General features: G+C 41.8%; 1 protein-coding gene and 1 long non-coding RNA gene across 6 annotated transcripts in view; one reads left to right on the top strand and one right to left on the bottom strand.

Moving 5' to 3' along the window:
* Positions 1 to 21,998, top strand: part of LOC308056144 — a 271,689-nt gene that overhangs the window by 74,120 nt on the left and 175,571 nt on the right. The window lies entirely within an intron of this gene.
* Positions 1 to 21,998, bottom strand: part of PLPPR1 (phospholipid phosphatase related 1) — a 133,785-nt gene that overhangs the window by 104,289 nt on the left and 7,498 nt on the right. The window lies entirely within an intron of this gene.

The raw sequence follows: 21,998 nt of genomic DNA, 5'->3' as shown, positions 1-21,998 counted from the left end.
ATGTCTATGGACTTGCAAAATTCTCAAAGCCAGAAATAGCTCTTCTGCATGGAAACAAAGCTAGGAAGAAAGGCTAATACTCCAACGAAGAACACACTGAATTACTATTAATGACCAGACTGAAAATAGTCAGTTTACCACCTTGAAAACACAGTAATGCTTGTTCCTAACCTGCCATTATGCATTACTTCTTCCTAACAGAAAAAAGAATACCACTACAAGATTATCTACCTGTAATGAGAGTTTACTGGAACTTTATTTCCCATTGTCACTCTGCAAGCATCTCACCATAGTTTCATAGAAACTCCGTTATATTGTTGAAAGGATAGAAATATGAACACAAGAGACTTTTTAATGTGCAGTGCTTGTCTCCAAATACAGCTATAAAACAAAACAAAAAAGGTTTGACATCCCACTCTTGATTTCACATTCCCAAACAGATGCAAAAGCTTCTCCACATGCAGTCAAACTTTCTTTTAACAACAGAGGGGTAGGGACGGGTGCCTGACTTTGCATTTGAAGGCAAGCAAAGTCTGAAGATAAAAAGTGACCAACTTAAAACATGTTCCACTTCACATTTGAGAAGGCATTACCCCATTGTGACAGCAGAGGATCTATTTTGAACTTTGAAATTCCTTTATCTTTCACTCAGCAAGGGTAATGAGATGAAGGAGATTAGAGACCTGAGCTGTGACTTGAGACCTGAATAAGTTACTATTTTCTAGCAGCTTAAGAAGCTAGCAATGTCCTATTGATATTCCTTTACAACATCACTTCAATTTACAGTAGTTGTGCTCTTTTTTGTCTCTCACTGAAAACGTTTCTATTATCATTGTGTTCCAAGGGGGTTTGCTGAGCAACGCTTGCAGTCCCATTTGAACTCCCTCTTGATTGAAATAGTATACTATTGTCATCAACTGTCAAAAAACTTTGTACCTCCTCTGGAAATTTACACTTTGATAGAGGCTGTTAGCAGGTTTGTATGTATGTATTCAAGCTGAAACTTAGTACTTCAAAGGGTTTACCTATTAGCATTACAGAATATGACAACAGGCTTGTAGGTGAGTATGCAGACAGGCACCTGGTGGGAAACCCACACCTCTCACCAAGATTACATACTGCTTTTGCTTCCACCTGCAAGCTCTGAGAGACTGTAATTGACATTGCAAAAGGACACACTGCAACATCGCCAAAGGGTAAAGGGGAGAGACTGCAGAGCCTGCATTTAGACATGCATCACTGCCTGAACCAAGATCTATGTACAGGCCCCCTGTGCATGCACAGTAACACCCATTACAGCGTCTGCCTGTTGTTGCCTAGCTCAGATGAGAGTACAGAGCCTGCCCTCCAACCAGGACATAGCCTCAATGGCAGATCCAGGGGGAGCAAAAATTAACTGCTCTGAGCAAGTATGCCTTTAAAAAGTCACTGCTTGCTTTGTATCTAACGCTGCATTATAAAAAGGCAAAATCTGTTATTTAAAAGTCTCTTTTGATTTCAGGGTATTTTTCTGAAAGTTTTGCTTTAAAAAAATGAATGAAAGAAAAAAAAACCCCATGAACTAGCTACACAACAGACATTCTGTGATCATTAACAGTTTGGGTAAAGGGGCTGTATTTTGCCTCTGTACTCCCAGCGTTTACCGAATCCTTAAGCACTTCTGAAGAGAGTTTCACATAGATCAGCAACAAGCCTTTTTCCTCTGAAGACCCAGGCAGCCTTTACGCACATTTTTCAGGGCAGCCACTGGTCAGAAGTTTTAGTTTCAAAGGCCAGGACAGATGACTGAGATCAGCTACTCTTTCCTCAGGCAGCTGAGAGAACCATATCCTCTGGGTCTTGTGGATCGATTCAGCAGGTTTTTTGCTTAGTTAAGATTATTTTTTCCTACTGCCAAAGGAAATCTGAAATCACATTTTTACAGTATCCTAACAGAACCACTAAGAATGAAAGAGGTATTTATTTAGAGAGTTAAAGGTGCTTCCTTGACAGAGTATTGCAGTGGGTTAACCTTGGCAAAGGGAGACATTCCCATCCAGCTTCCCAATCACTCCCCTCCTCAGTGGGAAGAAAACGGGATGAGAAACCTTGAGCGTTGAGGCAAAGACAAGGGAAGACAATTACAGTGATGGGCAAAATACGCTTGACTTGGGGAGAAATTAATCTTCCAGGTAAAACAGACACAAGCAGTGAGAAACAAAGACAACCAAACCAACACCCCCCACACCCCTGCTGGCCCCCAGAGCAGCGCAGGGTGGCTTCTCTCTGCCAGTCCCTCCTGCGCACACTGCCCCTGCCCTGGGCTCTCCCACCAGGCTGCAGGACCTGCCAGAAAGCTGCCCCAGCGCAGGCTCACTGCAGGAGCAGGGCAGATCCCTCAGATGCTGCTCGGTGCTGCCTGCCATAACTTGCTCTTCCCCCTCCTGCCTATCGCTCTTTTTTCCTCACGCTTCTGCTCCTTCAGCTTTTTACCTTTTTTTCCATATTTTTTCATGGTCGTACCTGTGGCTGAAGGGCTGGTGGTCATGGCCAGCTCCAGACAGCTCCAAAGACCAGGCCTGGAGCCAGCTGGAGCTGTCTGGGACCAGCCATGACCAGCCTTGGGCATCCCCAGCCAGAGACATTGACATCGATCTCCCTTCAGCAGAGATCCTGAAACTGAGCTAAGACATTTATTTAGATATTACAAAGAATGTGATTGAGGGGAGAGGAGAAGGAAAAAAATGAAGCTGACTGTTATAAGACTTGTTTGTAAGGAATGTTGGCGTATTTTTGTCAGCTAAACCATGCAGCTATTTGTACCCAGGCTGGCTCTCATTAGGGTTGGAGGAATCAGCAGTTCCCAGCCTACTCACTCCCTGGCCTTAGATTTTGAGAACATTGATTCTTGCCCATCCTCCCTGCTGGAGCTTAAGGGGAGAGGAGGGCAGGCAGCCCACCCTGCTGCCACCCCAGCACTGTCCCAGCCCTCTCACCCTTCTCCCATTCCCCATCCACTAGTCCCAGGAAATCTTTGCCAAAGCTGGAGATGGGACAGTTTGACAACCTCCTTGCTCTTTGTTATCTCATCGAGATGGACGCAATCGCACTACCTTAAAGAGGGAGGAATGGGTGACATGTCTTCAAGGCAAAGAGATAGCGACAATTTTCTTTCCATTTATGCTCAAGACATAACATGCTGAGTTTCAGCCATATTCAACAAAAGGAAAAAAAAAAAGAACTACAAAGTTTTGTCTTTGTAGTTAAGAGACATTCTCCTTTGGTCACTGCACTGCTGCTGGATTTGACATAAACAATGCGGGTCTGAGCAGGCAGCTAAACAGGAGCTGCAGATTTGCAGGAGAAGGTAGAACTGGCCAAAATAAGGACTGCAGCCACTGAAGCAGCTGCTCTGCCTGACCTGTACGCATGGAGGCTTGCAGTGCCTGTGTGCCCTAATGAGGACTGCAGAGGAGCCTGCAAGTTTTGCTTTTGACCTCACTCATTGACTTCAATGGAACTGGGGTCTCCTATTCACAATTCACATTGCAATAGGCTGCCCTCTTACCTCCTCACAAGCCCTTACTTGAAAAGCCAAGGAACAGATTAACACTGCAGCTTTATTCACAAGAGTCTTGTGTAGTATCAAAGGCAAGGTCAAGGGAGGTGATCTTTCCCCTCTGCTCTGCCCTGGTGAGGCCACATCTGGCGTGCTGTGTCCAGTGCTGGGCTCCCCAGTTCAAGAGAGACAGGGAGCTACTGGACAGGGTCCAGCAGAGGGCTACGAAGACGATCAGGGGACTGGAACATCTCCCTGATGAGGACAGGCTGAGAGAGCTGGGCCTGTTCAGCCTGGAGAGGAGAAGGCTGAGAGGGGATCTTGTCCCTGCATACGAATCTCTTAAGGGTGGTTTTTAAAAGGATGGGGACAGATGCTATTTAGTGATGCCCAGGGACAGGACAAGGGGCAACGGGCACAACCCAGGGAGTTCCATCTGAATAGGAGGAAAAACATTTTTACTTTGAAGGTGACAGAGCACTGGCCCAGGCTGCCCAGAGAGCTGGTGGAGTCTCCTTCTCTGGAGACATTCAGAATCTGCCTGGACGCGATTCTGTGCAACCTGCTCTAGGAGAACCTGCTTTAGCATGGGGTTGGGCCAGATGATCTCCAGAGGTCCCTTCCAGCCCTGACCATTCTGATTTGCAACACAAGCACATGCATTGCCTGTACTGATCCCAATAGTAAGACTTTGACTGCAACACTGGTGAGTTGGTGCTGACCTGAAGAACTCTTCATTCAAACCAAACACAATTTTCAGCCACAGCTAGGGATGATTAATAGAAAAAAAAAAAAAAGTGTCTTCATTGTTAAATCTCAAAGGAAACACAGTTAAAGCTAACAGAAGGTGGTAACACTCTCCTTGGTTTTGCTCTGCCATTTGTTTTTGTAACTCATTTTTCTTTGTAAACTCTGCCATTTACAAAGGTCATAATTCAAGAAAAAAACATGGTTTTGATGTAGCCATTTAAGTCCAGTGACACTGCCACAAAGTTTAAAGTTAGGATGCATTCAAGTAGTTAGTTAATGTATTGTTAGTATCTCAATATGCCATACTCCAAACACCAGAATATTTTACACTATTACTTGACAATGAAGACCTTTTGGAAGAGGTCTTTCTTTTGATAATACTGTGCTAACTATTGCATTTACCATGCAGGGATTTCAGATATCTTTCTCTCCCCTTGTTGCTATGATGTCTGAGTGCTTGGTTCAGTCTTCCCTTACGAATGGTTAAGAATCAGACAATCTAATATGACAGTGACAGTCCTCCCCTATTGTGACAATACTTCTCTACATATGGTTTTCTAGAGCGCTAGGCTTAAATTCTTCATTCACTGGCATCATACAAACTAAGCCATCAGTTGCTATGTGAAGAAGGTTAGGCCAAGGCTGGATGCTTCAGGAAACCTTGCCCACAAAGCTCCATGCACATGCTCGAGTCACAGTGCCACACATACCCTTTGCCACTGTTCAGATGAAATAATGCCTCCCAGGCTTTTGCATGCTCACATGGCAGTGAGTCTGCAACACAGTTTCTGCACATATTTCAGCTCTCATCATTTAATCTGAACGGCCTGGCTTTACACATGTCTGATTTATGGAGCCTTTCAGATATACTAATGTTTGAATAAGAGACAAGAAAACTTTTCTGTCACCCTGTGAGTATTATAAATGCAAACCAGAAACTGGAGATAAAACCAGAATAACCAGTGCTCCATTCTAGGCATTTGGTCTTTGGCTATAAATCAGGCTGGCCCCAAATCATTTGGGATTTGTTTATAAGGGGGTCACATCAGAGGTGATTACATAGTCAAGGCTGTGGAATGTAAGGCCTTTTGTGATCTGAAGAGCAAGGTGAGGACGGCAATTAGATCTGCACTGTACTCAACCTCCAGGCATAGACACACAAAACACCAGAAAACCAGACCACTTCATGTGTGCAACCACATTCAACTTGTTTCTCGACAGAGCTTTAGGGATCACAGCACCTAAAAAAAAAAACAACCAAAAAGAGTTCACCTAGGTGGGCAGCATCACAGCCCTATAATGGACATTTTGGTCTCTCTGCGCTCCCTGGACAGTGCTGTGCAGTCCCTCCTCCCTTCCCTGCCCAGGAGGAGGAAACAGAATGCCCTCTGACACAAGACCAAAGATGCTGAATTACTGCTAGTTCTGCTGTGCCACCATGTAAATGCCACATGAAACCACACTTCTCTCTCAGCACTGAATTTGCACGTGAGGATGCTCTTCTTAACCTAGATCCTGGCTAAAAGCACAGACACATCCTTTGCCTGCATGCCCAGCCATTTACAAGCTGTCTACCTCTTCTGCCACTGGAAATGTTAGTGGCTGCCAATCTCATGCTCATGGCTCCTTAGCAGCATGGTAATATAAACACCTTGAGAGCAGGAGGTGCTTGCTTCATTTCCAGGGTTAAAACCCACTGTTGACAGCCCTCCTTCCCTGTCTGAAGCAAGCAAACCCTCCAAAGAGGGACAAAACATTAAGTCCATGTCCTCATTAGTATTTCTGAACACAGAGGAAAAGGTTTCCCACAGAACCTTTTAGTTGTGATTAATGCTGTGAATACACTGATCAGCAAAGCTTGGCCTGGCAAAGAAAGCACAGAACATTTTTCATGGATGTCACCTCCAATTTGAAGATAAATTTACTTCAGCTATTTCCCTGTCTCTACCTGCTCATGTGGCTCACTCTCTACTGAATTAAAGCCTAGTAAAAATATGCTTGCTTTTCTCCTCCATACACAGAAATCACCTCCAACTTGTAAAGTCCTTGGGCTGAAACAGTTGGAGGTGAAAGAATGTTATACAGACGTACTGTGTATATGCGATTCCAAGGCAGCATAGGCAGCATTGTACCTTTTCCTGGATGCCTTACTGCATTACTGGGATGTAGTCTGTTTAAAAAGCCTGGACCACTAAAGAAAATGAGTACAGCTCCAGATGGAAATTGTTCTTTAGATGGTCAGTTTTTAAACAACAGAATGCTTGCTAACGAAAGCAAAACATTTATCTTCCAAAAAGCCATTAAACAAAAAAGAACTTTTTCGTCAGAAAGGCTGGATTTGTACTACTATTTCAAGAGTGAGTAGTCTAGAATACTCATTTAAAAAATCCTTGCATATAGCATTCTCACATTAACAGCAGCGCAAGTGAGTTTTGCATATGTGGTTTCTGGAAGCAAGAAGCAGAGGGACAAGAAGGAAGAGCAAGACAGAGCAGTAGCACCAACAAAAAGCAAAGTTGCCAGCTTTTATCTGCATCTTGTGTGGGACATGGACATGTGTTTGCCAGTATAGAAGAAAATGATCATGCAGGAGAAAATCCAACTTCCAATACATGCTTTCATTCTGTGCATACATCCATCAGTGACACTCTGGGCTGATGATACCTTTAACGTCACCTTCTGCTACCTGTGTTGCAACTAACTACCTTGCAATTTCACAAACACTACACTACTTCTGACTCCTTTTTAAAGCTACAGCTGTTGGACTCATGTGTTACCATTAGGAAGGTGAAATTAAGCAACTTCTTTCACTCACAGTTGCAGGGACAATGCTCAAGAACTGAAACCCTAGAGAATGAGAAATAAACCCAAAGGAAACCCAGCCAAGAAAAAAGGACTCTGTTCTAACTAGCATCTGTAGATAACTACTGTCTGTAGAGTTTGAAGACTTTCTCCCTTCTGTGTGCCCTCATGACTGCTTGTAAGCTAAGACACTGGTAGCAATTCCTTTTTTCAGAGGCCAAAACCTATGAAGATAGCTCTCAACTACCATCAAAGGACTAGGACACCCACAATTTAGCAAGGTCAAAGGTAGAGTTAGAAGTGGAGCTTGTGCTTCTCAAGTTGTAGTGTATACTTTTGATCACATCTACTCTTCCTCCCCCTAGGCAATTAAAGATTACCATTCCCCGAGATCTCCTTTCCGTGCAACCAAGCCAAGTATAAATGGTGGAACAGATGTGCACTACAAGGAGCAGTCTTCTTCTTAACCAGTCTCTGTACAGTATCGCAGGTCTATCTGGACACAACTGCAATGGAAAACACAGCCTAGGCTACCTCTACACTATGGAAGTCACCAGAGCTTGGACCCTTCTTTTTGTATGTCTCAATTTCTATACAACTAAGAATATGGTCTTAGAAGGTTACTTAAATAAGGTTTTATAGAGAGAAAAAAATACAAGAAGTTACAGGAAATAACAGCAGTTAAAAAAGCACCCACTCATTTATATATATTTTTATATTTGGTTTTGGTAATGCCATGCAGTCAAAGACCCAAAGCATATGCATTGAGGCCAATGGGGCTTCAGTTGTGCTACACAACAAAGAGATTAACATGACATGTTATGGACTCTTAAAAATGTAACATATTTCAATATAAGTATAGTGCAGAATACATGATGAAGATGAAATTCACCACTGCTGGGAACAGGAAGCAACCCCAGTGCAGCCAATGTAAAAGAAATTTCAGCAGCGGAGTTCTGGAATGGAGCCTATAAAACAACTGGACCAGACAATATGGCAGTTCAGTGGATCTAATGAATCTCATGGATGGTTAGAAGAATAAAGAGGACAACAGGCCAGAGACCAAGATCCTGAACCTGTACTGAAACTGAGAAGCGCATACCACCACTCTTGGGCATCCACTTGAGTGAAGGAACTAGCACATCAAATATCAGGTCCCAGGTGGCATCCTATCACCCAGTGCTCTGTGTGAGTCAGTGGTCTAATCAAAACCACATTAAATCTGACTGGATCAAATCACTGCTTTCCTCACCATTTGTTTTCCTGATCTTCTTACACAGCAGAAGGCTTCACCTGATGCTAATGCTTGTATTTCACATAAAAACATGAGATTTTCTTTCACCTCTTACCAACTAGCTCTACAAACACACAACCCAGTTAGCAACAAACAACAGTTTTGGTTTAAAGCCCTCTGTTAACCCTGTGTGCTACAGAAGATGGCTGAACATGGAACAGCAGCTTTTAGAAAGGCACGGTGAATTTCTGACGAGCACACTTCTAAACAACGTGCAAAGGTTTGGTTATGATACAGGATTTTATTATTATCCATATATTTAGAAGTGAGCGCCACAATTTATATCTCTGTCTTAGGCAACACAGAAACTTCCAAAGTAATTAGCCAGATTAACAACCTCATGCAAGATCTAAGATTAAATCAAGCAGCTAATCCTTGGAGACTGATGAGAAAGTGGATAGTAAGTAATTTAGCCTATGCCATATGCTTTCCTTGCAAACCCTCTCATTCCCTCTCTCCAAAATATTACCCCACCCTTTCTTCTTCTTCACAAACCTGTTGTGGCCTTGGATCTGAGCTCTTGGATCCTCAAGGCTGTGCTCTACTGGTTAAACTGGCAGAGCCTCAATGAAGCTTTGCTCCTGACTGAGATTTGGGCCTTTATCAGTTAACTGAAAAATCTGACGTCCTCTCCAAGAAACAAACACCTCCTTGCAATGGTTTTCATCACAGATGCAGCAAACCACCGGCTTTTCTACTTGCTAGCTTGCAAAACAATGCCAGTCATGAAGCTTGCCAAAAAGGAGGAAACATTTTATTTTAAATTTAATCAGACATAATGGATTAGACTTCAAGGGTCTGATGCAACCCAAGGTGTGCTGAATTTTAAGCCAAATGTACTGTGAGCACTGTCAAACAAGAAAGTTACCCAGAAATGGCATTCAGATTACCTTCAAGGGCTGCTGTACCCTGTTGCTTACTGCTTAAATCAGGACAGAGCGTGTGACAAAATCCACCTCTGTGGGCCTAGCTCCTACATTCACCATGCTCTTGGGAAAATGTCCTCTCTGCAGGTCTCTGGGGTCCATTTCAAAACTTGTGCTTAGCTATGATGCACCCTGTTGGGCTCCCATTCCTGCAAACACCTCCCTTACCTGGGCAGATATGTTTAGAGCAGGTCTATGGCTGGGGCTGCTTTGAGCAGTGTCCTCAGACTAGCTGTTGTCCTGCCTGAGGTGCAGGGCCAGAGACTTAGGGGCATGCTTACAGCACACTGAAGCTGCAAAGGGGAGCTGAGAAAGGGTTTTGGAGATACGGCTGCTCTGTTTTCGCTTCAAATCACATACTGCATGCTGCCTTTGCTTGAGATGGCCTGTATTCAAGGCAGTGTCAGGCAGGTGAAGTTTCATCTCATCTCTCCCACCTTCCATATGAAGGCTCCCACCACTGTCCTATGCAGATACTCAACCCAACAGCAGTGTCCAGAAAAAGGTCACAGGTAGAGTTCAACCATCAGCTTTTCGCTAGTGTTATTGCCTGTCCAGGGAAATGTAACTACAGCGGCCCTAGTTCCCAAGCTCATGTGACCTTGTGTAGCACCGTGTGGCTTTGCACAGAACCACAAGCTGCAGGTACCACAGGCTGTCTCCACATCAACCATCCCAGCAACTTCAGCACTCACACATATACCTGAACCAGGTTCAAGGTACCTCCTCGGACACTACCAAAACCACCCAAGCAGCAGGGTAAATATTCCTTCATTTTGATGATCCTTCTACTGCTACTGTAAGTGGTTACTTCCACCTGAGCTAGCTGCTGGAAGCTGGAGTGAAACAAGGAGACAGGTCTCTCAGGAGGCTTTGTCTGGACAGTGGTCACAGAGGAACAGAGCACAGTATTAACAAGGAGAAGAGGACAGTAAAAATCACCCCTGTATACTGATCCTTCTCTTTGCTACATGCTGAGCTTACTCAAGCACACAGAAATTAATAGAAACTGTAACCAAGAAACTTCAACTCTCTGAAAAAATGCATTTCTAAAGCAAATAATCTCACTTTTAAGCTTCTGCTTGGCTGCAGGAATATTTCCTGTGAAATGTTTTTAGGGGTGATGAAAAGGGTGAAAAAGCACTGCTAGCTGTACATCACCGAAACAGTCATCACTGGTGCCACTCTCCCTCTTTTGGGTTTAGGGAATAAAAAGGCCACCCAGAGTTTGCTTCACCTGACACCTGTAGACCACTCTACTGTGACTGTGGTGAAATAGAAACATTTCATAGCCTAAGTGAGATGCGTTGTAGATGTTAGCTTTGCTATCACTGTAAAAAGATAATGCAAATAAATCTGTACTATGAAGTCAAAAGGACAGAAGAGATTAGCTTTGATGCCTCTCCAGAGAGAGGCAAAGTAAGAGGGTAAAAGGTCAGGGCAGCGAAAGGGTTCAGGGTGAGGTTGTAACATAGTCGGAATGAGTACCATGGCAAAGGCAAGTGAAATCCATTAGAGAATCTGAAGGGCTAAGTTCTGCTCTGCTTTACAAGCCTGCACATAGATGATACAGATAGCAGACCATGGCCCTGCCTGCCCAGCCAGGCGTGCATGCAGTTGAGGTTGCAGAAGGCAGATATTGACTGGAAGCAGAAAACAAAATTCACAGCCCTTCATGGGACTGCTTGAGAAAGGTCAAAAAGCAGGCTTTCAGACAAAAAATGAAAACACACCCTCACAAGGAACAGCAAAGATGATAAAAAACCTTGAGTGTCAGAATATTCTCTCACCTTTCATCCAAAGATCACAGGCCTGTTAATACTCCTAATTGAAGCATCTGTTTATGTGAGAGCAGCATGACTATCATCTCCACTAATCTAACAGCCTTATGATAAAAAAGGAAATCTGTTACTTAGGAACACACTTTTGTATTAGAAAAAATCTGTGAGAGAAAACTGTATGGCACATGATAAAATTTCACATAATAACCATTTTCTTCTACATTTTGAATTCTTATAATTTTTTCCTTTTCATCATGCACAGAAGGGAACTTCATTTCAGTTTAATGTATTTGGTTTAAAAATCCATACATTAAAAGAATACTGAAGTTGGGTTTTTTTTTCTTTTTTCATTTTGACCATGGTAATTGTTCTTTCATCAAAACCTATTTTTGAGAGCCACTCTAAAAAGTATAGCTTCTTCAAAAAAAAAAAGACAAAGCATATGACCTTTAAAATCTTTTTTTCCTCCTGCAGTTTTGAGAAAGAAAACAACTATAATTGGCATATCTCATTAACAAACTCAGCTATGCTGTGATAATAAGTGGGTAGCAAAGTGAAAATAACATTTTAATTAAGTCCTTTTCATTTCCAGGCTAATTTTCTCTGTATTATGTGAAACCCTGAGTGTTACAGAAGCCTGGCCTGTCCTATGGTCAAAGGCATGCTAAAAACACTGTTCCTCATCTCTCACAGTTACATGTGCACCACTTTTGTTAAGAGCATTTTAACTCTTTTATCCAGTCTCTCCCTTTACATCCACACCTAGACAAAACATACCACTTACAGCAACACATCTCAAGGCCCTGGCCAAGCTTGACCTTGGAGAGACTACATTATGATTGATCTTCCCTGGTACCCTGTTCAGGATGATGTTTATTAGGCAGGTAGGTAATGGAAATCTGAGGAGCTGGAACACCTGATCTGTATCCACTCAAAAGCAGATAAGCAGCATTTCCAGTCACAGAGACTGGAACTGGTATAAAGGCATCAGAGCAGTCATTATCACACTCAATATCCCACCCGACAACAGCAGCCTCCAGGTGCTTAGTAGGCAGTAGTAGACTGCAGGTTAATAAACTAACCTACTCTTTCTTCCTAGTCCCTGGACAGACAGGTAAAGACTCACGACCTAAATGCATCAGAGTAGCCATCCTTTCTACTTTGATCAACCTAATTTATTTGCCCACCATTTGCTTTCTGGCCATATCACCAACAAGTGAAACTTCCTGAAGTGTCTCAGTGTTAGCAGGTCTTCAATGTAAGGCTACATATTTGAGCAAGCAGCAAGCTCCAGGTCTTTTTTTGTGTCAGAGAAGCTAATTTGATTTGATTGTCTTTGTGTTAGGTTGTGAGACTGGGAGAAAAGGCTAGCAAAGCAGACTGCAAGGTGGCAGAAAAAAAAGAGAAGTTGTGCATACACTGAGGGCTGACTCATAACCGCCAAACATATATTTGACTGGAAGAGAAATGCCTTAATAAATTGGTGTTCATTGCATGTCAGCATATACATCATAAGTGCTTACAAACAAACACAAGAACTGTACTGTGAAACTGTCCCCTGAAAACACTTGACATCAAGGTGATATAGTCCATTTATTTATTTTAAGCTTTAGCCATTTTTATGTTAAGCAAGACAAAACTTAAGTCCTGTGGAGGTTACAGCACTTGCAAATACTAGTCAAACCTTGATCCCATGGAATCCGTAGAAGCTTTGCCATTAAGTTCAAGAGAATCAAAGTTCTATCAAATTCTATGAAAAAGCATCACGACAGCAAGGGGAGAGGTGGTCTGAGAAACCTCTTGCAGCACAGCTTCTTCAAAATGTGAATGTGCCGACATCAAAAGATCTAGCATTTAATTTGAAATGTGGATAGCCACAGATTTCAGTCCGCAATTTATTGTTTCATTTTCAGGGCTGTAACAATGGCCAAGATGGGAGTTGAGACTTGATTAGCAGAATCAAGATTTCTTAAAAATGAACCATTTTAAAGAAATACAGCCATTAGAGTTTTGAGTGCCTGCATTAATCACTGCTTAACTGAAGCAAAGCAGAAATGAAAAAGAAACCAAATTGCTTTTCTATTTGGTGTAATTTCACCCTACTCAATACACCCAATACTGTGTAGTACATAAAACATAGGCTACCTGCACAGGGTTATATTCTGACTTTCACGTGAGACATGCTGACCTGGTTTCAGCTGGGATAGAATTAATTTTCTTCTTAGTAGCTGGTGCAGCGCTGTGTTTTGGATTTGGTGTGAGAACAACGTTGATAGCACATTGATGTCTTGGTTGTTGCTAAGTAATGTTTATATTAAGCCAAGGACTCTTCAGTTTCCTGGGCCCTGCCAGTGAGCGGGCTGGAGGGGCACAAGGAACTGGGAGGGGACACTGCCAGGACAGGTGACCTGAACCAGCCAAAGGGATATTCCATACCATGGGATGTCATGCTGAGTATATGCATAAACTGGGGGAAGAAGAAGGATGGGGGGGGGGACATTTGGTGTTATGGCGTTTGTCTTCCCAAGAAACCATTACGTGACAGAGCCCTGCTTCCCTGGGGATGGCCGAACACCTGCCTGCCCACGGGGAGTGGTGAATGGATTCCTTGTTCTGCTTTGCTTGTGTGCGCGGCTTTTGCCTTACCTCTTAACCTGTCCTTATCTCAACACATAAGTTTTCTCACTTTTCTGATTCTTTCCCCTACCTCACCTGGGGGGCAGTGAGCGCACGGCTGCGTGGTGCTTGGTGGCCAGCCAGGGTTAAATCACAAAACATGCCATCCTCTGCTATAAACCTGTATAACTCCACTGTCTGCAACAAACCAGGCTACTGTCAACAGATCAGTACCATGAACTGTACCTTCACGCATAGACAGAAAGAGAGATGAAAGAAACGCATACTTCTCTGCAAGATGCTTATAAAGCTTTAGTACCTTTTTAGAAGCTATTCCTGAGACAAGACACACATTACAGTGTTTAAAAAGTGAGTGGATGAAACTCCCTGCCCGTTTGCACAGGAGGTCAAACCAAAAGCATGGTCCAAATGCAGAGCAGAGGAGAGCTAAAAGTGCTGTAGACACACTAGTAAGAAGCTGCATGGCCTTAATCCTGATATAACAGCCCTGCAATATAGGACTGGTTTAGAGATATGACATTCTTCATCAAAACATGCATGAGTATAGACTCCAAGTATAGAGCCCAGAACCAAGTGGGGGAACCCCATCTTCTGCTCAGCCTGGAAGGTATAAAGAAAATGGGATGGCAACAGAGACCAACTCTCATTCCCGTAACACTTAACAACTACTGATGCTCACAGAATGACCACCATTTACACCATTTCATTCCCTTCCTTCTTCACCTCTACTTTACATCATATCACTTACCTTCTGCCCTCCCACTGAAAGTCCAGCTGTATCTGTAGTAACCTGTATTTGTCACACATCAATACACTGCGCTCGTTTTGCATGACTTTCAGGATAACAGGTACCCTCCGAGCACCTCAGCATTTGTTTGCAAGCCGTCACTGTTCAACTGTTCAGCTACTGTTTACAGCAAACTGATAAAAGAGGGCATGAACTGCTTCTGCTACACTAATACAGAGGGAGACAGACGTTTTGAAAATTTGTTTCTAATTCCCATCTGTCACCCACCTGAACTGAAATAATTCTGTTACATCCTGCACTCCACAACTCATCAGGAAAATGTTCCAGCAGCAGAATTGTTTGAAGGCTTAAAAGCAAGTAATTTATTTTAGAAGTACCAACTGTGAATCACTGATGATTTGGCCAAAACTTTGAGTCTCTCACTGAGGCTATTAAGTCTTAACACAAAACTGCAATTACTACAACGAATGCCTTAATGAATACTTAAGATTGCAAGTAATCTCAGTTTACTTTCCTGACACAATGGAATTACTGAAGATGTTTCAGTTTCCTCCTTCTGTCATCATCACAGGTAGATAAAATTAAAACTGTAAGAGACAAAAGTAAATAAGGATTGAGAAGACCAGTATATTGAGGAAGGCCAAGGGTGGACACCCAAGCAAGGGCACAGAACATCAGACTCCTCCAGCAGCCAAGCTGGGAACAAACCTGAAAATTACGCCACTCTTGCCAGCCAGGGTGTTGAAGGCTTTGCCACTGCACACACATGAGTAAACAAATCCCAGATGAGTTGTATGACTCAGAGTCACACCACAGTAGTCATAAAAACCAGAAAAAGTTTGCAGTTAAGGTACATGCAATGTTGTTGAGCACGATAAAGGAGATGAACATGACTGATATGAGTCTTGAGATGGACACCTCACACATCTGGCTTCAGAGCAAAGGTCTTCTTTTTCTATTACAAGAGGATGAAGGAGCTGATAAGGGACAAAGCACCACATAAAGAAAACCCAAAAAAGCCTGAGGTCTAGGACTTGGGTACCCGGACCTCCTGTCACCTCTCCTCTCTGCTCACAGAGCCACTGAATGCCAATCAAAACCCATTTAGATATTCACTCTACCTCTTAACTGAGGTGCAGAATGCAAAAATACCAGAATGTGCTTTTCTGTCCTGTGGTTTGGTATGAGCTTTACTTGAAATGCTCACTGTGCTCTCTGTTCTGATTAACATACCATTTACTGCCCTAACTCATGCTAGTCTCCTCACAAAACATTGTAGATTTTATTCTTCTATTTCTCTTGTTGAATGCTTTATAACAGAGATAAAGACTTTTCCCCTTTTCCTTTTTTTTTAATTTATTTTTTTAATTACATGCACCATTGGCTGGCTTCTGCTGAAGATCACCAAGGTAAATAGTAACAAGAAAAAGGAATGGCAGTTTTAAAATGATTGCTTTTTATTGTTCCACAATGCAGTAACATTTTTTAAAATCATTCCACATCACATCACTGCAAATAGCAAGTGTGCTGGTAGAATTTATTATGAGACCTGTATAACGGGATTTAAAGCTGAACAGCTGTTTTGCTAGTCCTCTATACCACAGCAAACATCTTGGAATCAAGAATCAGCATGATCGCAGCAGGAACTTAAGAGCTGGACAAATACATATCAAAAGAATAATGAAAAGTAGCCTCAACTAAACACATTGTTCTTTTGACAGTTACCATTTAAGTAGTCCTGTCTTTGCAACTCATATTGCTCATACTTAGAAGTGTATTTTCCTGCCCCATAAAAGGAGCAATGCAACCAAACCTCTGCTCTCTGGTGCATGCATTTTTGATCTGTGAAGCCGTTTCACTGAGTTATTCAACCAAGAACCCCATGAATAACTTCGGGCCAGATTAAATCACCTTTAAAGACTGTGATACACATCCATCAGACCAAGTACCTGACAAAAGCAGGAACTGTCTCTTCTGTATAAATGAAGCCAGAGGAGGAATTCTTCTTAAGATAAATGAAGCCTCACCATTATAAAAGGATGGCAACATTAATAATTTTAGAAAGTGTTATAAAGATGTTAGTTTCCCAAGATGAAATTACTAAAGACGACAAAGTTGTATGCTAGCCAAGGTGAGCTCTGGTTAGCAAATGAAGACTTAGAGAGAGAAAAAAAAAAAAAAAAAAAAAGTCTGTCATAAAACTAGTCAAATACCTATTTCTAGTATCAAAAAGTCTAACATAAAAAATAACTTCTTAAAATCCTTAAAAAAACCCCCAAACAAATTGCAAATTTGGTTACACATTTCCTTCCTGATAATGCTGAACTGAAGTCCACTGTGGAAAACTTCTGTCACTGGGTGTGCATCACCGTCACTGCCATATTCTCCTAACGAAAGCAGCATATTCTCCCCTTCGGCTATCAATCTCTCTTTGCAGTGCTGCATCAGCCAGAGACCAAAGAGAAAGTGCTGTCTGCACACTGACATCATGGACTAACATTTTGAGATACTACCAGAAGTATGGCGACAAGTAACACAATCATTTTCAAAGCAAGTACCATAATAATGATCTGTGCATTGATGATGTCCTAGATGCAGATAAGTAACACAAATTTCAAAGTCATATACTGAAGGAACAACATATTCCAACTTCTGTCCTAACTCCAGATCACCAGGAATGGTACTAACATCCATCCCTAAGTTAACTTTGTCTAACCTAAGATGAAATACAGTTTATGTCAACTATTAATTAACAGTATCAATACTAATTGTTTTCAAACATCAATTATCTGATATTAATTAATTTTTTTTGAGCACTGAAAGAATGTTTATAGGGCTACTGGGCTGAAAGACATTACAGGATGAGCTTCTTGAAGTGGATTACCTGATCTCATATGAGCTTTGGTTTTCCTTTGAGCACCCTAGTGGTGTTGATTCCAAAGACATGAGCATTTGGCTGGATAAACAATTGCAGATTAATTGAAGATCATTATGTACTGGAAAATACAGACTATCATGCCAGGAAATGCAGGCTATCAGTATTGAAAAAATGTCAGCAAGTTTATTTACCATTTCCTTGACCTATATATTCCTATTTAGAGAACAAAGCCTGCAGTACAATAAGGTCAATGACATTTACTCATTTTTTGTCATTCCAGCCTGGGTCTCTTTCTGTTATACTTTGTTTACCTTGGTGTTAATATTTCTTCAAGCAAATAGCTTATTCATGACTTGTGGTGATCAGAATTAAGGTCTGAAGTTACACTTAGGCAACAAAATCGTTATCAGTTTAAAAAAAAAAAAAAAAAAGTGTGTCTCAATTTTTATTTCAAGAGCTATTACAGAGCAGCAGGAAAATCTGTCTTTGGTGGTCCCTTTCCTGTAGGAACAAATGTAGTCACCTCCTGGGCAATCACTGGCAATACTAAGTAAATACAATCCACCCAATTCACACCACTGCCACTCTGTTGAACACCAGTTGCGCGCTTTCCCTTCTCTTAAGGGAATTGGTGAATAAAAAGGAAAGAGCAGCAGAGGAGCCTGAGGACATGCTTCTGGTCAAAAGCTAGAGCAGGTATTTTCAAAATTGGGGTAAATAAAACAAAGCTTTTACAGAAAGAAGCTGCAAACCCTAAAAAGATAGAACAGTGCTACAAAGCCAACAAAATATTCCATTCTGTCTGAAATGACACCCCATTTTCTTCCTGTTAGCAAGAAAACCATCTTACGGTATTCATCAGCTTAAAACCATTTCCTTCCCTGTTCCCAGCCCTCCTACCTTAGCTCTTATTTCCATCATAGAACCACAACTCAAGAAAATCTCTGCAAGAATCCAATTAATGAATACAGATAAGTACACAAACAGAATTAGCAGACATCGGGGATGTTCAGTGGATCCTCAATCTCTTTCTGTTACTTCAAGCTCTACATCCCTTCTCTTACTCTAGGTAGCAAAGTCAAAAGTAGAATGTTCTCCGCCAAACTCAAGACACTAACACAACACAGAAAAACAGATAAACCCTTACACTTTCAACTGGAGATAAAAAAGAAAAAAAACCCTAATGCAAACTCAAAATGGTGGATCATTTGATGTTCACTATTTTAAGTAAACGTAAACCAAACCCTCAAAAAAACACCTCTACAGCAAAAAAAAAAATTGTTTATGCATAGTATTTCTTCTCAATATTTTGGGCCAAAACTTTTCAGAACTGAGTAATTTTTGGCAGAAACCTGTTATTTTCCAGAATTTTGTTTTGCTATGGAAACTGCCTGCATAAGAGAAACAAATTCATAGACTAACCTTTCTAGTCAAAATTTCTTCCACTTTCATACAAATCATACAAGTGAATGATTGGCATATAGCTCTTGAACAGCTTCTCTTTAAAGATCATTCCTTTTAGCACAGATGCTGCTTTTCTTGCTGAACACCTGTGAATTAGTTATATTCTGCAACTGCCTTGCATAATGTTAGCTGATGCAAATTGAACATGGTCCAGCTCCAATACCCGCTAAGTGAGCTAAACTCAGCGAAGCCTGTGGGTGGGCCAGGTGCTGTTACATGAATTGCATCTCCTCTAAGACAGGTGGCAGGACAGATTAATGCAGCCTTATGCTATCTCTGCACTGGCATTACAGCTTCTGTATTAAGCTCAAGGTGAATATCAACAAACCTCTCAGGTTTTTTTTTCTTTTAATTTGCCTTGTCCTTATCTAACCTAAGATACCTGAAAATTTCCAAGTTGTTTCTCACATCTCAGATCAGTTTCTCAGGTCACTGGCTTCATGCACAATGGCATGCATGAAAGCAGAAACAGATGTACTATATGCGACATGCGACAACCCCACATAAACAATGGTCTCTATCCACTCACTGCTGTAGCAGTGCCTGAAATGATTATGTACCAACGATTTTTCTCTTGTGTTTTTGGCAGCCTCACAGTAGCCATGTGGTTGCTACAACCCATGACTCACCTCTAGTTTCCTCAATACCACAGGCTGCTACAAAGGGCTGCTCTCTGATGCTCGTCAGTATAGAAAATCAACCAGCAAACCTGCAGCCAGGACACCACTGTACATCTGCATACTGTGTCTGCATTTGGAGTACACAACCTCATGCAGCCAGCCAGTAGCAGGATCTCAATGAAAGCATCAGGAAGCTGCGTGTTTCCTGACTACTAGTATTTTTTTTTTTCTGGTATCCTATTTGCTGAAAGGCATGACATGCTCCTGATGGCTTTCATGACTGACAATTGTGTTACATCTTCTCATGTCTTTCCAAATAACATTCCCTGTATTCTCAAGATAACCAAGACTAATTTGTCCAAGTGATGCAAGGATGTCAAACCTTGATCAAGATTGTGGCTTACATCTGCACTGGGGAGACCTGGAATTTCTTTGACTCAGCCCAGTGTATAGAAGCATAAAGCTGCAGACTCATCTTCTGACTGACCTGGTCCTGCTTAAGAAACATGCCAACTATTACCACATATTTCTTAAAGCAGACCCCAGGGCCCCCTTTCTTGACTCTGAATTCAAATCCCTGAATACCCCAGCTGCAAAGATGATCACTGTCAATCAGTTTTTCACACTCAGTTCTTTAATTTGTTCCACTTTCTGCCTGGTAGGCTACAGCCAATGGTTCTGCAACCTAGCAAAGGTTTTGAGCTAACTATATTAAGTCATAATAAAAAGATGTGCAAACATTTCTGTTCAACACACACATGTATTTTCTCTACTCTGACAACAGTATTCCCAGAATGGTGACTGCTAAGACAGCTCCCCACAGCTCCTCTTCATCAGGAGCACAGTCACGCTCAAAGCTGCCAGTGGGCACAATCCTTGCAAAGGAACAAATGGCCTTTTGGGGCACTTTGCAGTCTACTGGGGCTGTCATCCCACAGGCCTGTGTTTTGCAAGCTGTCCTGTCCTTATTGTCCCCAGGTTTGCTGGCTGAACTGGCACAGCTTTCGTAAGCAGGGCCAAGGCCACTCTTGAGAAGTACAAATGGCTTTTAGCATAGGAGAGTGTGAATTTCTATAGCAGGTTTACTCTGAGAAGGCGAGACTCCTTTTCTGGCTTCATTCATCCAAGAATAGCATTGCCATCAGGCCTGTGTTATTCTGACAGGTTACTGAGCATGTTTAATTGGTATTACAAGCAAGGTTTGAGCACACAGGAATGCAATTTAGGTGTTTTAAGGAAGATAAGGCACATATTTACAATGACTCTTCATTCTTTCAATACTTTTCCTTTCTCCCATAAATAGTTCTCATGGGATGCTCCAAAAATCCCAGCTGTGTTTTACGAAATTATATTTTTCAAGTTTCTTGCTAAGTATCTCAGTCAATTTAAAAACAAATAGCTAATACAAACTGAGTTACTCATCAGTTTGTGTATTATTAAACACCCTCCTCCATGCACAAGGAATGGAAGAAGGGCTGGAATAAGAAGAAAAATAAGTTATCAAAGAAGACCTACCAGTAATTACTCAGCAAATACAGTAAATTACTGTGTATTTGGAAATTAAATGTACTTCATTTTGTTGTCAGTGAGTATTTTACAAGCGTGGGTGACAGAAGCACACAGCAGAATATAAATATGATACAACTGCCTTTTCAGTATGTATGTTTTCATCAAAGTTGGATTTTTTTCTCCTCCTCCTCTCCTTTTGACTGATTTAAACTGATGGATGGTGAAGCAGGATTCTGAATTCACTGGTGCCTCAGCAAAGTAGTAAAAAGCAGCACAAGAAACCTCTATGAAAATTCATGCTGAAATCTTATTCAAATGTTCCCATTTGGATTACTGAACAGAGCAGCTCTTCACAGAAACCCACCTGGGTAAGGAAAGTTATCTTGTACTTCAAGAGGACAGACAGACTATGATCCACTGGCTTATTAGATAAAAAAGGCAGCACAAAAAAGACTACCATGTGAATGACACTACATTCCCTGCAAATGCACGGAATTGCCCTCATCGTTGTTATAGGTGATTTAGGCAGTTACTGACTGTAAGGAGGTCTGACTGTTGACAACAGTGTTCAGCACTGTTTTGAAAGTGAACAACGTACAGGCTATGAACACTGCAGGTTTTCCAAAAAGGGAGGAAATGGGTGAATGTTGACCCTGTATCTAACAACCCAGCTAGTGATTATTCAGAGTAGCTACTGTTTCTGTAGCCTCCCTCTTCTGACCCTTGTTCATGGCATCCAATAGACATTGATGGTAGCACAATTTTAACAAAAGCGTGAGATTTTCAGAATCAGGACATGCATCGTGAACAACAATGCCACTCACAAATGTTCTCTCAGCTGCTGCCAAGCAAGCATTTCTGAAAAGCACCACTGAAAAGCAAGTTTCACCCTGATACACAAACCCATCAAATAATGCCTAAATAGGTAAGAGAGGATAGGCGGGCAAGATGCAGCACCAATTTCACACACAAGCAGCAATAAATACGTCGGTTGTTAAGTTGTATATTTATGCCCCATCCAAACATCAACCTATTAAAAACCCCGAGAGCT

Source organism: Falco punctatus, assembly GCF_963210335.1.
Source record: "Falco punctatus genome assembly, chromosome: Z".
Taxonomy (NCBI): Eukaryota; Metazoa; Chordata; class Aves; order Falconiformes; family Falconidae; genus Falco; species Falco punctatus.
This window is presented reverse-complemented; position numbering and strand designations above follow the sequence as displayed.